Genomic DNA, 14,848 nt, shown 5'->3' with positions numbered 1-14,848 from the left:
CCAAATTACTGTTTTACATGAGCTTAGGAATTGTTATAAATAAATAAATATCATGGGACATTTGACACCAATTGACCTTGTCCCATATTAAGCAAAGCTTGTACTATGGGTACTGGGCAACGGATAGATAAATACATACTTACATACATATTAAACATCCAAGACTAGAGAACGAACATTCGTATGATTGAAACAAATATCTGCCTCGACTGACGATCGGACTGGGGACCTTAAGCGGAGCGGAGAGGGGGAGGGGGAGAGAGAGAGAGAGAAAAATATAAGAACGAACGTGTTTCGAATCGCTTTTATATATGCGTTTCGTAGTAATTTGTTAATTGTTTGCTTTATACTTTTGGGGATAACCTTACCAGTGTTTAATTGATTTATTTCATGCTAGTCTTGGCCCCCGGCTTTGCTCGCGTCCAGTTTGGGGTAACATAGATTTACTTTCTATGATCCTTTTTTGATTTTTCGTGTTTTACCAATGATGTAGCGTCAGATATTTCCGTAAAGCCGAAACAAGATCGCTTACGTCTTTCAAAAATCTCCATCGTAGGCCTCATCCTCGCTTTCCATCAGCCGTGGTTGTGGCCAAACACAAGCCTATACTGTATAAAAAAAAATTGCTGTCTAACGGTAGTCGTAATGAACTGATTTAGTTGAGTGAGGGACGCGTAATTTTAAATTAGACAAGGTCTACCTATTTATAGATTTTTAGGTTCTTCGCAGGCCCTGTATTATTGCAGGTGGTAGGACCTGTGCAACCATCTTGCTCGCTAATCCTGCCGTGAAGCAACAGTGCTTGCAAGACTTGTAAGACAGCCGGTGAAATTACTGGCACGTGAGGTATCCCATCTTAGGCCTCTACGTTGGCAACGCGTCTGCAATACCCCTGGTGTTGCAGATTTTATGGGCGGTGGTGATCTCTTACTATCAGGAGACACACTTGCTCCTTTGGCATCCAGTCAAATAAAAAAAAAGTGCAAAATTCCAACTTCGTGTCTTGCAGTCCCGCTGACTGTATTATTTAATACGAGAGCGAGAGGGACAGTACTGTAGTGGACAGTCGGTCCACTATCCTAATAATGCCCTATTTGAATTAACAACACGTCTTTAGGATCATTCCATATGTATTTCAAATCAACTTCCTACGTTGGCCGCTCGGCTACAAGTCTTCTGTTTAACACCCTTGCGTCCGTTCCATATTATTATTCAAAAACGGAACTATGCTGCCAGCATCGAATCAACGGACGCAAGAGGTTAGTACAGTACGATACAAATTTCGATTTTTGAATTTTGGAGTAAACCCTCCTGGTCTGTCTCTAGGAGGTGTCTTCATACTTCTCGATGAATACGAGTATTAAAAAAGGTTTGACTTCAAATTCTTACAACATACGCCTTTATTTGACATCGACCAATGAGTAACGGTACGTTATGTTAATGCTGGCCACACGGAGGATACCGGTTGTGGCATACGTACATACATATAGTATACAGGTAGGTCAGCAAGCCACAGAGTATATGCATGGCTAAGCTAAGACAAGTGGCCACTGTCAAAACGTCGATGGTTGCAATGCCGCGTAGGTAATAGGTAAAAAACCCCGACTTTGTGACTTCAAAGTTCAATATCTCAAAAACGGCTGAGCCGATTTTGATAAAACATGTCTAAGAACCATTGCTAGAAAACCTGCTTCCAATTAAAAAAACGCATTCAAATCGGTCCACCGTTAAGAGCTACGGTGCCATAGACAGACAGATAGACACACATAGCGGTCAAACTTGTAACACCCCCATTTTTGCGCAGGGGGTTAATAAAGCAAAAAATAATAAACCATTTTTATTTAACCTTTATCTAGGTACCAGTTTGAAGTTGGTGTCTCAGCACTAGCCAGGAGGAGTGGTAGAAGCCCATCAGGTAGACGACTAATAGGTGCTCTTCTGCTGGCTCCCGCTGAGGCACCGACTTCAAACTGGTACCTAGATTAAGGTTAAATCAAGGTTAAATAATTTTTTTTTGCTTTTTCTTTTTTTCGGCGGTTTGTGTTTATGTTAAAAAGTGTTTATTTTATATTTTTTTTTCAAATTCATATGGAACCCACTTCGAGGTATACCCTATCTATCCAATAAAAAATAATTATCAAAATCAGATGAAATTCCTAAAGGTACATGTCCGATGTTCAGTTGCCCTACGTTTGAAATCTCCATTAAATTAAACTGCCAAAAAAACAAAAAAGAGCCAAGTGCGAGACGGAATAAAGAAAATGTATGATGTAGGTATACGAGTGTCGAGTATATCCTGTGTTAGCAGAGCCCTCTCTTATCCAAAATATACGCACCGTAAGTTCATTATATCTAGAAATGACGGCAAGAGACCGGACGAGAGGTCTCTAATTCCGTGGAGTTTTTTACGTGTGCTAGTGTGGGATGCAACTTGTTAACACACTGGCCCCGTCACATCTCCAGTTCTCCACCGAACATCTACGTGGTCAGCAGCAGCAGCAGAAATGGCAGAAACTGCCAAAAGCAGGAAAATAAAGCGGTCTCGGTGCCGAGTATAATTTTGTACCTTTCGGCGTCGAGACCCTTGGTCCGTTCCGTGGGGTCCTAGTGCTCTGAGTCTCTTCAAAGATTTATCAAAGAGACTCAGAGATACCACAGCTCACAGGAGACCGAAGAGCTGGCAGTTTCCTCGCTCAACGCATCAGCCTTCCGATCCAGCGGGGAAATGCTGCCAGCATCTTTGGTACCATGCCGCAGGGCGCATTTTTAGATTTATCGCAGTTTTAGTTTATTTAATTTTAATATAGTTTTTTTTTGTGATTTTTGTCATTTTTTTTATTGTATAAGTAACTGTTTTTTTTTTTTATTATAATTATGACTATGTACTTGTAGATTGTGAAACTATGTTTTAAGGTAATCCATGTCTAGTTAATAATTAAATATAGTTTAACTTTGTTAGTCGACGACTGGCAAGAGGATGCGCACGATCGGGACAGATGGCGTGCTCTCGTTTCGGAGGCCAAGACCCTCTTAGGGTCCCTGAGCCAAATTAGTTAGTTAGTTTTTTTTAGTTTGTTAATTGTAATCTACCTTTCTATCAATAAAAAAATTGCTTTAATTTTGAATTTGATTTAATTTTTATTATTGTCGTCGTAGCGGCGGGGTAAGATTAAATAAATAACGGTATAATTCAGTGATTTCAGGGATTTTCCTTTACGTATATGTATGTGCGACCTTCCTTCCTTGTACAATTCATGCGTATTCTCAAAGGAAAAACAAAAACATACAAATTACAGATTTACATTAAACAAGAGGTTGTTTTTCCCCTTAAAAAAGACTGACTGACAGTCACTACCAGAACTTCATGTTTAGTTCAGTTTATCGAAAATACAAACTGAAACATAGATGCACAGAAAAACCAGAAAAAAAAACAAAAACCCGACTGCCAAAACTAAAAGGAAGAAAATAAGCCTAGTGGTCTAGAACTCTGTTAAGCAGCTAATTTAAAGTTCAACAGTCAGCCGACGTTTGTACCATCCATCCATCCATCCATCCATCCATCCATCCATCCATCCATCCATCCATACATTTCCGAGCATGTTTGAGAAAAGTGTATTTTCCGAACTACACTATAGTGGTCCGTGGCAGGGCAAAAATAATCAAATGGTCCCTCATCGCCGAATGTTTAAGAACGATTGATCTAGGGCATATACACGCGTGCGCAGCGCGTCGGGTTCCCTGTACTGTCCGTGTGGGCCACACTCGTGTCACGTTCATGGCGTCGGATGACCTTTGAGCTTAGATTACAGAATAATCCAGATGCCGCATTGTCTTGACACATAGATTAGATATAGTATACAGAAAAAATCGTATTTATCGTGCTCAGTAGCTTCAGTAAGGTAAAGAGAGAGAGAGTGAGAGAGAAACATTTATTTACACATATTCGATACACATAAAAATACATTAGATGGAGAGAAAATAATAATAATAATAACATCGAATAGTATAAAGTGGACCCCACTCAGCATACTGTTACGGCAAGCCGCAACGCTGTTTTTCAGTGGGACCCATTTAAAAACTAAAACATATAAAACAGTGGCGTAGCTAGGTAACCTAGGGCCCTGGGAAAATAAAAAAATGGGGCCCACTGCTATCAATACTGGTAAGGTTTTTTGAAGTAAAATCATTATATATACAAATACTTTAAAAATGCTAAGCAACTTGATCATCAGCTATAAAGCAGAATTTCGAGGGCCCCCTGAGCTTGAGGGCCCCGGGGCACTGCCCCGCCTAGCCCCTTGGCAGCTACGCCACTGATATAAAAACACAACACACTATGACGACACGAACGCCAGCGGAAGGAAGTTCGCAACCGGAAATAATGGCAACACTCGATCAGTTTAACCATTTTCGAAACAGGAACGTAAACGTACTAGTGTTCGCACTGTGCCAATAGTTGGCACCTTTAATCTAATGTCATTACATTAGCAATAGAGATGACGGAAGGGTGTCGTCTATTGGGCATTAGCGTGTCGTACTCGGACGTTCACTATACTAAAGCGATCGAAGAGATGAATCCTATTCTAAAATGTGGCACGGCACGGGCAAGGTTTTTTTTAAACCCCCGACGCAAAAAGAGGGGTGTTATAAGTTTGACCGCTATGTGTGTCTGTGTGGACCGATTTGAATGCGGTTTTTTTAATTGAAAGCAGGTTTTCTAGCGATGGTTCTTAGATGTGTTTTATCAAAATCGGTTCACCCGTTTTTGAGATATTGAACTTTGAAGTGACAAAGTCGGGCGTTTTCCAACTTTTTGTTGGTAAGGTTATTTAGGGACTGTTTCACCATCATGTCAAATGTGATGCCGTCTCCGTCTATTCGAACAAAACAAACAGAGACGGCATCACATTTAACCGTCAGTTAACACTTATCAATGGATGGTGAAACAGCCCCTTAGAGAAATAAATCTTACTTTTCGATGACATACGTTCACGCGGTGTCTGGTTTATTCATTATTCTAGCCTTTGGATTTAGTTGCTACGTCGGAAAAGCTTAGTCTGTGGTTTTGCACCTAGCTCCGAGCTAGGAACTGACCACTGCAAGTACCTATATTTCATTTTTTTTGCTGACGGCTTGCGCCAGCTGCGGCCTAGTATCACATCTCCATATTCAGTCTACCGACATCGTAAAGGGGCATTTCAGCGTTCTTAGTAATGTTCCTGCGCTCTTAGTGTAAGTTTACGGTTACAAAATACGTCTCGATCGCGTTCGCGTTAAAATCTTAATTTGTATGCATGTATGCACAGCGCCTCTAGCGGAACGTTTGCGATGTTCGTGTTTCCATACAAATTTACACTGCTTTTCACTTAGATTGCGGAGAAATGAAATAGCAACAGCGGATTTTTTTTTAAGTTTCTATGCACTTTTTATTTTTCGTGCATTATTATATAATTATATATTTTTTAGTTTTATTGATTTATTTTTATTGATTTGATTGATTTTTAGTTTTATATAAATTAAAAATTATAAAAAGATATGAATAAACTTTTTTATTTGTGGCTGTTTACCTTTGGTCTTAGACGAAGATTTTACTTCATGCACTATGGAGCATAAAAAGTATTTTAATGTCGCCTAGACCCAGCATAAATAAGCACGAACTTTACGAGCATGAGAAGTGAAAAATATATTCTTTGTATCTAAAAATATTATAAGACTGTGTCCACAAGCACGTTTCATAACAAACCGTCGGGCTAAATGCGCCAAGAGCGCGAAGCTACAATAAAAAAAAAAAAACAAACCGTCGCCGTCGCGTTTGACACTCCGTTTGACATGTTCCTGTTACGGTGTCCTACAGTTCGGCAAAGGGTTGTCCCTTTCTCCCTCCACTTTTTTTGTATTCAACTGGATGGCAAACGAGCAAGTGGGTCTCCTGATGGTAAGAGATCACACATAGACACCTGCAACACCAGGGGGATTGCAGATGCGTTGCCAACCTAGAGGCCTAAGATGGGATACCTCAAGTGCCAGTAATTTCACCGGCTGTCTTACTCTCCACGCGGAAACAACAGTGCTAGCACTGCTGCTTCACGGCAGGATTAGCGAGCAAGATGATGGTAGCAATCCGGGCGGACCTTGCACAAGGTCCTACCCCCTGCCCCTGGCTTCGGTAAAATGTCACCAGTCCGGCTGGAATAGCTCCAAATCGCCCCTCTCCTCGTGTCCTGACTTTTTTTATCGTACATAGTTCTACAGACCGAACTGAAAATTCTAAGTTTAGTGGTTTTGGAAATTACTTATACAAAATGTAAAGTTCATATTTACTTAATTGAAAAATTTGTACCCCGCCAAGTAGGTACTTACATTCGGCAGTTATTCATACAATCGATTTGTACTTTGTGAAGTAGGTACACGATAAAAAAAAACAAATAAGAAATAAAAATATACTATTTTTGTACTTCGAATTCTGTGTATTCTCGTCAGTGTCCCAATAGTTGTCATATTTTACTACAAAATTTCATTAAATTGGGTGTCATCTATTAGGTATTAGCGTGTCGAGCACTGGGCCAATTGTAACAACCTCCTGGGGTTCAAAGTGATAATACTAGTAGGTACCATCAGCCAAATAAGTGGTCTATCAATTTTTAAACAAGTTCCTATCAAATGAATATGTCGCTAAAGCGAACTTTCAAGTTGACAGACACGTCTAATTTGCATTATTGTTTTATGACATGCAAACGATTATCAACTTTAGGGTGGTAGACCACATAATTTGGCTGATGGTACATATTGTTAGCAATAGAACATATCTTTTGAAAAAAGGAATAACGTGTCATTTGTCTCTGTATCATTCAGATTTACAAAAAAATAAATTCAACTTTATCTATGAGACAGTTTAAATTTCGATGTCATATTTTGTTGTATGGTGGGCCGCAGGAGTTTGGTACCTATTTCCGCAGATCTTTAGTGATTTTACCATTTCACGAATATTCTATTTTATTGTTTCTGCATTTCCTGTTATTGCAGACTTCATACCCATTAAGTAACGTTAGATATGTTTTTTTTTTTTTTTTTTTTTTTTTTTTTTTTTTTTTTTTTTTATTGATAAGAAACAAACAGTCTTATACAGAATTATGAGCAGACTTAAATTAACACAATCTAGACCTATAGTTTCCTTAAAGGTTTATAGCAGACAGCTATTACAAAGAAAGAAATGATTATTATCATAGAATTTTGATAGGTACCTATATGTAACAAACATAAAAAGAAAACAAGTCCAGATTTGTTATGTAGTCACTTCCCTGCAAGTGAAACTAGACAGGAAAGCTGAAAACAATATACATATACTCGCATGTATCATACAACAGACGCGTTTAAAGACATAGTTACCTATTATTGTATGACGCACGATACTATATGATCGTGATGCTGTTAACGTACGATTTTTCCTCAAACCATTGACTGGGTAAGGTATTTCCCATTTAAAAACCGTCCGGAGCTTTCATTCATGAATCAGTATCAATTTAAGGTAAGATGAATTAATTCACGCTTCTTTTTAACCCCCGACGCGAAACGAGGGGTATTATAAGTTTGACCGCGTTTCTGTCTGTGGCACCGTAGCTCTTAAACCTTTTTTTATTTGAAAGCTGGTTTTCTAGCGATGGTTCTTAGATATGTTTTATCAAAATCAGTTTAGCCGTTTTTGAGATATTGAACTTTGAATTGACAAAGTCGGGGGTCTTCCAGCTTTTAGTTGGTTAGGTAGTTATTTAAGTCTGTGATTTAAGGTTATGATTAATTATGAGTGTTGCATGTTTTGATAAAAACGTATCGGGGTGGATAGTTTTGGGCAAATAATAAATCAGTCTCGATTCGATCTGCTTTTCATTTACAACATGGTGGTGCGATAAAATAATTAATTAACGTTTAATGAGTGGTAATGGCCATGTATAATCGAACAATTTGCGTTTCAATTAGATTCAAATAAACGTTTTTATCGGGGGAAAATAAATGTTGTGTTAACAAGCTTGCTTATTAATTGAACGGTTCAAAACAGGAAATATTAATTGACGCTTGCACTAAGTTACTATAACGAGGTACATTAAGAGCGCTAAGTATACTTGAAATGTTTAGATGGTAATTAACTAATTATAAACAAACTTGATTTATAACATTTTATTTATCTATCATTGTAATGTAAACTAGATTAAGAGCGTATATACCTGCTGAGCTGGCAACGTTGCAATTTTGTTAGTTTATCTCGCTTATTCCATAAACATTTAATGAAAATTAAATATTTGGTCTGACAGAACTGTTATTAATATATAAGTTACTGTGTCTACTCCAATAATTATTAGTGATAGACTTTTATATTCTTTAAATACGAACAAATGTTTATTTAGGGTTATTAAAGAAAACAAAATGTCTATCACGCATAATTATTAGAGTTGACACATTAACTTATATATTAAGAACAGTTCTATCAGACCACATTTTTAATTATCATTCAATTTTTATGGAATAATCGAGAAAAACTAACAAAAATGCAACGTTGCCAGCTCAGCAGGTATAAACGCTCTTAATGTATTTCAATACAACAGGAGTAAATGTTCAGCTAGTTAAATGGGGGAATTTCAATATTTAAGACAGCAATTTACGTTGTTTAGCTTACATTTAGTTAATTACCTTTCATTTAAGTATAGAAAATTAGATGCTAATATTTCAAGGTTCGATTTCAAGTAAAATAAATGAGAATTTATAAATGAAACGGATACAAAATTCAGATCTATTGTCAAGAAGACATTAATATCAAAGGCGTATTATAAAGTTAATGATTATATCATGGACAGGGATATTTGGCAGTAATTCCGATCCGCATTAGCGATCCCTTCAAATAGCAAACCTACTGTGTTAAAAATAAAGTTGTGTTAAATACTTGTGATGTATACATATCATTTAATAATATTGTAAATCTGTTTAAAAAAAAAATATATATATACCTCGTTGAGTTTCTTGCCGGATTCTTCTCAGCAGAGGTTTTTACGAACCGGTGGTAGATTTTTTTTATGACATTCATAAGTGCTTGTTATATCCTAAATTGAATAAAGATATTTTGACTTTGACTTTGACTTTGAATTTAATGTGTTAGAGAAAATGTGTCGAGTAACCGGATATTTACTTCAGAGCGATCTTATCCCCATTCATTCATGCCAAACTTTATACCAATCCGATCGCAAGAAGTCAATGAAATTCGATTTGGAAGATCTGATGATAACTTACATTATAGGTAGTGCCTGCATTATGGGTAGTGTAATGATGGTTGATGGTGATGATGATGGTCGTTGATGGTGACAATTTTTTAAAGGAACCCGTTAAAGAAGAAAGAAAAAAAGGTTTATTTTGGCTCCATAAGTACCACCTAAAACTAAGACTAAAACTAAAACGGTCCAGTTACTGCCCAGGAAGTAAATTTCATACTAGCTTCCTGGACAGTTCGAGATTACTTCCTGGACTAGTCGCCAGGATGCGTTACTTTCTACGAGTGAGTAGAGAGTTCTACTGAGGGTAGAAGGAATTATAAGATTTTTTTATAGTTTCGCCATGTCTGTCTGTCTGTTTGTCCGTCCGTCCGCGGCTTTGCTCAGGGACTATCAATGCTAGAAAGCTGTAATTTTGCACGTACATATATGTAAACTATGCCGACAAAATGGTACAATAAAAACTAAAACAAATTTTTTTTAGGGTACCTCCTATAGACGTAAAGTGGGGGTATTTTTTTTTTCTCATCCAACCTTATAGTGCCGGGTATCGTTGGATAGGTCTTTTAAAACCATTAGGGGTTTGCTACAACGATTTTTCGATTCATTGACGTTTTTGCGAAATATTCAACTTTAAAATGCAAATTTTCATTAAAATCGAGCGTCCCCCCCGCCTCCAAAATCTAAACCGGTGGGTGGAAAAATTTGAAAAAATTCAGGATTGTAGTTAGTATATCAAACTTACAAGGAAAACTATAACGGCAAGTTTGATTGAGAATTATTAGTAGTTTAAGAGTAAATAGCAGCCTTAGGTATAAAATATACCTAAACTTGGAAGATTCCGTGTAAAATACGAAATCCTTAAAAAATATTACTTAATTTGCTCCTAATGGGTACGGGACCCTATTTTGGGCGTGTCCGACACGCTCTTGGCCGGTTTTATTTTTATTTTTATGTAAAAATTCATTATTTAGAATGGACGGTGACCAAAAATCACCATGTTTAAATAATAAGGAAAAAGTAATAAAAATATATAATTACGTTGATCGAGTGTATTGCGCGATTTGCGCGTGATAACCTCAGATATCAGATAAGTCGTGACAGTTTGTCATTCATTAGATTATATTATGTTATTGTAATTTCTTAGAATATTGACAAATAAATCTTTTCACCGGATACATTTGAGAATCCTAGGAATTGGTTATATGGTTATAATAGGCTCATAACCCCTGTGCGGATGGTAACTTCTCACACACCATTCGCAGCTTCGCAGGTCTGTGCAGGTTTCCTCAATGTTTTCCTTCATCGTAAAGCTTCGAGGAAGATGTGCAGTAAGTACCCTTTCGGTTATAAAATACGTCTCGATCGCGTTCGCGTTAAAATCTCAATTTGTATGGAAACACGAACAGCGCCTCTAGTGGAACGTTTGCGATGTTCGTGGTTCCAAATTGAGATTTTAACGCGAACGCGATCGAGGCGTATTTTGTAACCGAAAACTTACACTAAGGGTACAGCTCGAGTAGGGACGCATGCGTCCACAGCAACTTAGTTGTTAGAACATAACTTAGTAGAACCCGTTTCCAACAGTGGACCAATGAATATGATTGGTGGATATCAAACACATCCACAGCAACGTAGCGTAGCACATCCCAGGTGGAAAGGCACCCTAACTATTAAATGCAAGAAACTGCCTATTATGTAAACTGCGCCTGCGCTTGAGCACAACACACCCAAGCATCTGAAAAAAAAAGGGATTGCTGAATTAGTTTGGCTACTAGACATTTAGCCAAAATTTACTAATTTAATTAGTAACCAAAATGAAGCTAATATTTCAAAACTGGTTTTTTAAGACATCACCTAACTTTTAGCTACTATTAGGCCTTAGTTTTTAACCACCGACGCAATAAGAGGGTTATAAGTTTGACCGCTGTGTGTCTGTCTGCGGCGCCGTAGCTCTTAAACGGGTGGACCGATTTGAATGCGGGTTTTTTTTATTTGAAAGCACGTTTTCTAGCGATGGCAGCATGTTCTATCAAAATCGGTTCAGCCGTTTTTGGGATATCGAACTTTGAAGTGACAAAGTCGGGGTTTTCCAATTTTTTGTTTGTTCGGTTACGTAGTCACTCAAGTTACGAAGTTGCTTTTAGCAAATATTATTTTACTGTAAATAATCACAACTATTTAAAAAACACCTAAAGATTGCTATTAAATCATCATTAACTAAACAATAGTGACATCATATTTATTGATTTCATGTTAAATAGCCATAAATCAAACTGGTTGAGAACTTAATTGCTTTAACGTCAAAGTCAAAGTCAAAGTCAAAATATCTTTATTCAATTTAGGCTAAAACAAGCACTTATGAATAATTATTAAGTATAATTCGAGTCAGATTTGACTTACATACATATAATATAAAGGTCCCAGTGTCCGACACACTAATGCCCAATAGATGACACCTTTTCTAGCGCTTTGAAAATACTATTCGTGTGCCTTCCTACCTTGGCCAGAGTGGTAAGTTAAGGGGCTCTCACAAGGGAGCATATACTAAAAACATATCGGCGTTTGTCCACTGTCGTTATGGAATCGCAGACTTTCAAACATGATGATTCCTGGAATAATGACACCTTGCTGTATTGCTTATGTAATGACATAAAATAGTACCTCGTTGTGTTTCTTGCCGGATTCTTCTCAACAGAGGTTTTTCCGAACCGGTGGTAGATTTTTTTTGACATTCATAAGTGCTTGTTATACCCTAAATTGAATAAAGATATTTTGACTTTGACTTTGACTTTGAATTAAAAATGTCGAATATTGGGACAGCGAGTCGTACCTTACGGACCGGCTGTTAAAAATGATTAAAAAAATGTCTTCCTTTGAAAGAGTTTATACTTTACATAGGCGCATGAATAAATAATTATAACGTAGTAGGTAGATACATTAAATGCATTTGTCATAAATTATTAAGTGTTTGTTGACTGACCTCTTTGAATCGGAATTTTAGAAGGAAAATAATGTACATAAATACACAAGCAGAATAACCCGTGAGGCAGCTTGGACGGAAGAGTGATACCGACTCGACAACGTGAAGTGTATCCGCCTGCTCACGTAGGCGCGCCACGAAACAGCAAATTGTTTGTCTTTTTAGGGTTCCGTAGCCAAAATCAGAGGCGGCGCAAGGTGTGGGTCACGCACGTGGGATATTGCCCACGCCCTCGCGCTCAAAGGGCGCTCGCGCTTCGAATGTTTCTTGTTTTATGCACATTTAAAAATCCGTCATCTAATCCAGGGTTACTCAAAGTGGGGTACGCGAACCCCTAGGGGTTCGCTATTCGACGGTAGGGGGTTCGCGACAAGGTTTACTTGACTCCAAAAACCACCAGGCTGCAAGACTAGCAAGATGATTAAGATTGGTTTTTGGAGTTGTATTTTTTATTTTTAGTTTCTCCAACAGTCAATTTTATTACTTTTGGGGGGGGGGGGGGTTCGCTATCGTCTAGAAACTTTAACAGGGGTACGTGGAGCCATAAGTTTGAGAAAACCTGATCTAATCTGTGGTGTGCCGTCATAGGGCCTCGTATGGGAAGTGTATCAAAAACCAACACAGCTGAGAGTTATGTCATTAAATAGGTCTTTACGTGTACTTCATTTTATTCTATGGGCACCAAGTTCAATTTCATTGCAAAGCTGAGATAGTCAAGTTTTATTCAGAGTAAAATCTAAGAGAGATTAAGTGTTTTACCTGGACAGTTATCCTTGTAAATCCTGCTTTCAAAATCACTCTCCAGGATTTTTAAAGCAGGATTTATAAGGATTAAGACAGATTTACTCGGGTGCCAAGGTGTGTAATAGTACATTATGTCTTAAGGGCGGTAAATAAGGAATTACAAACGAGAGTCTATTAGAAGCCCGAAGTCGAAGACTGAGGGCTTTAATGAGTCGATGTTCGTTATTCTAGTACCGCCTGTGCGACAATGTTTTTCATCACATTTGCGAGTAAAATTTTATATTTGTAAAAGAAAAAATATAATTGTTCCAAATATTGGCGATACCTTACGCTGCGCTCTTGGCAGCGCCCCCCTCCCCTTCCCCCTCCCTCAGCATGTGCCTGAGCCGCGTGTGCATGTGGTCCTGCAGCAGCAGCGCGCGTTCAGCGCCATCAGTACGCACATTGACTCATTTACCGACCACGGGTTTCATGACAAGCACATTAAGGTCGAGGGTTTTATTTGGGGGGTTGCAATCAAGGTAGCCTTCATATTTTGACACTGTCTACGAGCAAGCGTGATGAAAAATAAAAATATGTTCGTATGAAATCTTGGAAAACAATGTTAACAATAAGGTGTTCTACAGATATTCTCCAAGAAAAACACAGTTTCTCATAGATATTTACTCTGACTATAATATATAAATAAATAAATAAATATCACGGGACAATTCACACCAATTGACCTAGTCCCAAAGTAAGCTTAGCAAAGCTTGTGTTATGGGTACTAAGCAACGGATAAATATAATTATATAGATAGATACATACTTAAATACATAGTAAACAACCAAGACCCGAGAACAAACATTCGTATTTTTCATACAAATATCTGCCCCGACACGGGAATCGAACCCGGGACCTCAAGCTTCGTAGTCAGGTTCTCTAACCACTAGGCCATCTGGTCGTTATTAGACTAATGTTTCTAGAAACTGAGTCCTGGAGTCGTCAATTTGTGCGTTAAACCCTCATTTCTTCACAAGTACATGCTGCTACATTACACTAAATCCAGCAATAAAACTTGGCTTACCGAATAAAACTTTACGACGTAATAATTCGGCAGATAAAAACATTAAAAACGCGCCGTTTTTGCAAACGAGTCCTCTCCGCACCTATTTTAAAGGGACAAAGTCCATATTACCCTGACAGACTGATTTAGATGATTGATAAGTTAATACACATTGCCTTGGCGATTGAGATCTGTCAAATAAATTTTATCTAGTTTGCGTTGTCAAATAGGTGACTGGAATATTGAAAAGAGTCCGCGTATTTTCAAGTGCATTCAGAATCAAAGAGAAAACTCACGGAATAGGTAAGATACATATAATACTTCATTCATTCACCATTTCATCGGGGACGCTCGATTTTCATGAAAATTTGCACTTTAAAGTTGAATATTTCGCAAACAAATCACTGAATCGAAAAAAGACCTATCCAACGATACCCCACACTATAGGGTTGGATGAGAAAAAAAATCACCCCCACTACGTCTAGGTACACTAAAAATTTTTTTTTTTAAATATTGTTCCATTTTGTCGGCATAGTTTACATTTATATCCGTGCAAAATTACAGCCTTCTAGCATTGATAGTCCCTGAGCAAAGCCGCTGACGGACGGACAGACAGACAGACAGACAGACAGACATGGCGAAACTATAAGGGTTCCGTTTTTTGAAGTATAGTAGTCCGCCGCTAAGAAGTCAATCCTAAGGTGTCAACCTGTCATCCTGGTACTAAATACGTCAATGTTTTTGTTTCAGGGGAGGGGGTCAGCCGGTTTCTGGCACAGAAACAAAATAATTGCAATTGATGTTTAAACAAAATTTTAGAGC

This window comes from Choristoneura fumiferana, chromosome Z, assembly GCF_025370935.1.
Source record: "Choristoneura fumiferana chromosome Z, NRCan_CFum_1, whole genome shotgun sequence".
NCBI lineage: Eukaryota > Metazoa > Arthropoda > Insecta > Lepidoptera > Tortricidae > Choristoneura > Choristoneura fumiferana.
This window is presented reverse-complemented; position numbering follows the sequence as displayed.